The 3,265-nt window shown below is 34.3% G+C and overlaps 2 protein-coding genes across 5 annotated transcripts in view; both read right to left on the reverse strand.

Moving 5' to 3' along the window:
- Positions 1–3,265, reverse strand: part of LOC111491695 (NAC transcription factor 29-like) — an 18,246-nt gene that overhangs the window by 1,856 nt on the left and 13,125 nt on the right. The gene's annotated exons all lie outside the window — the stretch shown is intronic.
- LOC111491461 overlaps positions 3,048–3,265 on the reverse strand; it is a 2,176-nt gene continuing 1,958 nt past the window's right edge. Inside the window, exon 2 of one of the 2 annotated variants that reach the window (XM_023140502.1) lies at positions 3,048–3,196. The gene's annotated coding sequence lies outside the window, so the exon portion shown is untranslated. The remainder of the gene's footprint in view (positions 3,197–3,265) is intronic. The other variant, XM_023140418.1, reaches the window with a different exon arrangement.

Consider the following 3,265-nt stretch of genomic DNA (forward strand, 5'->3'; position numbering starts at 1 on the left):
TTTTTTTTTTTTTTTTTTTTTTTTTTAATTTCTTTTTTACTTTATGGATATCATAATCTTATCCGAATATTAACAAAAGATGCCATTTTTAAACCATCTGGTGGTCTTATCTTTCACACTTCTTCTATCTTCTTCTCCCATTGATTATTTGACATTTGGGACTTTCTTCATTCCTCCACACCCTTCTTTTCTTTTCTATTCTCTCCCAATGTAGCGTTTTTAGACTTCAAATTTCACGATCTCGATACAAAAAAATTTGCATGAAATTTCCAACATTTCTTAGTCTTCGTGAAGATTGTTAGGGATGATCATGGATTTATGTGAGATCCCATGTTGGAGAGAGGAACAAAATATTCTTTACAAGGGTGTGGAAACCTCTCTCTCTAGTAGACGTGTTTTAAAATTATGAGGCTAACGACAATACGTAACGAACTAAAATAGACAATATTTGTTATAGATGGGCTTAGACGGTTACAAATTGTATAAAGTCAGACACTGGCCTCCAAGAGAGGTGGATTGTGAGATCTCACATGTTTTAAAATCGTAAGGCTGATGGTAATATGTGACGAGAGTTTAAAAGGAACACTATTGCCACGAGGGTGTATCCTTAAAATTGACAATATCAGATCATTATGGAGATTCGTGATTACAAGTCCCACTTTATTAAGAGACGAGCATGATCGCATAACAATTCCTTCTAGCTTAGAATATTTTAAGATATTTAGATCGAAACTATGTTTTTATCAATAAAAGATGTTTATAATGAAATAAAGAATAAAGTTTTACGTCCATAATTTCGAGCGGTTTTTCTGGTCAATTTTTCAAATGAGTATCATTAATAACTTTTTTTCGTTTTTCAAAAAAATAACACTAGCCAATTTGAAGAAGTTTTGGTACCTCTATGAGAAAACGACAAAAAAAAAAGGTTAGAAAAATAAATTATTGGAACATTATGGGCTGTTCTAATGGAATATTAAATTTTTTTTTTTTTTTAAGATGATGATGTCGTCAGGATATTTAAGGAAGTTTCATGAAGGACAAAGGAGAATAGGCCCACGTAGGATAGAGAGAGAAAGAGAGAGAGTTGTGATTAGGTGATTCATTTTTCGGCTGATTAGTGATTGGTGAAGAAATAGACGATTAGAAGGTGCCACGTAGCAGGAGTTGGCCTCGTGTCCCTTAACCTTGGAGATTAGAGATTAGGATAAGCACTAAAACGAAGCGAATTAGGCGGAGAAGATTGATTGCTTCTGGTTGTTATCCAACCAAGTCAGCCATCCACGTCGACAAATTTTATATTCTTAATATTTAATTTTCTGCACAACACGACACCAAACATGGACGCGTGGCATTGGGATCAGTGAGGATTCCATATTGTTTGTCTGACGTGGAATTCTTTTTAGATAGCTCAAATGAATTTGATGGGAGAATAATTAAAGGCGCTTTACTAAATAGTTGGTCTTATGTAATTTAATTTTCTGGAAAAGAAAAATAATAATTCATACCAAATTTTAGAAATTATATAAGTAAATCAATTTATTTCATTTTAAAATTATTAATTCATAAGGTTTACATGGGTATAAAATTTTTTAATTTTTTAATTTTTTTAATTTTTTAAGATCAAATTGAAAAATAATACTTTTAAAATTAGAAAGTCATTTTTATTATTTTATTTAAGAAATAGTATTTTGGGCATAGACAGTTAATTAAAATAAGGAAAATGGTGACGATGAATGGGATGAGATAAACTTTACGTGTGGCTGCTGTAGATTGTGGATAAACTGTTAAATAAATTTTATTTATAAGGAATACAACGTGACAAAATTAGAAATGACATTAAGATTGTGACAAAATATTATAATCCAATAATTTGGTGGATGACATTACTTGTTTTGTTGGATTAAATAACTATTTTATTTTAACAAAATTGCACTTCTCATTTGCAATTTGAGAATTGTAACCGTCCAAACTAATTTTCACAACGATTCGAGGGCCCAAACATTCTCGTTGGCACACTGCTCTTTTCAACTGATGTGAGATCTCATAATATACCTTTTGAGGCTAGTGTCCTAGTTGGAATGTACTTTATTACACTCTCCAATCACAATCCACCCTCTTTGAGAGCCTTAAGATGTCTTCACTACTACATTGCTCTCTCCAACTGATATGGGATCTCACAATCCACTTCCTCGGGGTTAGAGTTCTCCTTGGCACACCGCCCTCTTCAACTGATATGGTGTTTGGCTCTGATACTATTTGTAATAGTCAAACTGTGATGTCCCACATTGGTTGGGGAGGAGAACAAATCATCATTTAAAGAGTGTGGATACCTTTCCCTAGTAGACGCGTTTTAAAGACTTGAGGGGAAGCCCAAAAGGGAAACTCTAAAGAGGAAAATATCTATTAGCGGTGGATCTGAGTCGTTACAAATGACATTAGAGCCAGACACCGGACGATGTGCCAGCCTTCTCGTTGTTACCCAAAGGGGGTAGACACGAGGCAGTGTGCCAATAAGGACATTGGGCCCCAAAGGGGAGTGAATTTGGGGGCGGTTCCATATCGATTGGATAAAGGAGCGAGTGTTAGGTCCCAAAGGGGGGTAGAGGGGGGTATATTGTGATGTCACACATTGGTTGGAGGAAGAACAAATCACCCTTCATAATATACCTTGAGGGGAAGCCCGAAAGGGAAAACTTTCCCTTGCCTAAAAAAGAAATGCTTGGTTCCCTTTTTACACACTCTCACAAGAAATGCAAAGAAATGCTTGGTTCCCTTTCCCCCAATGGAAAGCCGGACAATATTTGGTCCCTTTCCCTTAAATGGAAAGCCTAAAGAGGATAATATCGGCTAGCGGTGGAACGCGTAAAAGTTTACCTACTCTCACAAGACAAGAAATGCTTCGTTTCCTTCCCCTCAAAGGAAGGCCTAAAGAGGACAATATCTAGTAGTGGTGTAACGCGTAAAAGTTTACATACTCTCACAAGAAATGTTTCGTTCCCTCTCCTATTTATACGTGATCCCACATTTATTTGGTATCTTTTAAAAAATTACCTTAACTGCTGTTTGAATCTTTATGGAACATGTTCCCTTTTTAATTCGAGGAAGCAATTCAGACAATTAGAGAACAAAAAAGGCTTCACAAATCAGAAGCATATGGGAAGAACAAAACAGAGAAGAACACAAAAAAAAAAAAAAAAAAAAAAAAAAAAAAAAAAAAAAAAAAAAAAAAAAAAAAAAAAAAAAAAAAAAAAAAAAAAAAAAAAAA

Source organism: Cucurbita maxima, unplaced genomic scaffold, assembly GCF_002738345.1.
Source record: "Cucurbita maxima cultivar Rimu unplaced genomic scaffold, Cmax_1.0 Cma_Scf00001, whole genome shotgun sequence".
Classification (NCBI taxonomy): Eukaryota; Viridiplantae; Streptophyta; class Magnoliopsida; order Cucurbitales; family Cucurbitaceae; genus Cucurbita; species Cucurbita maxima.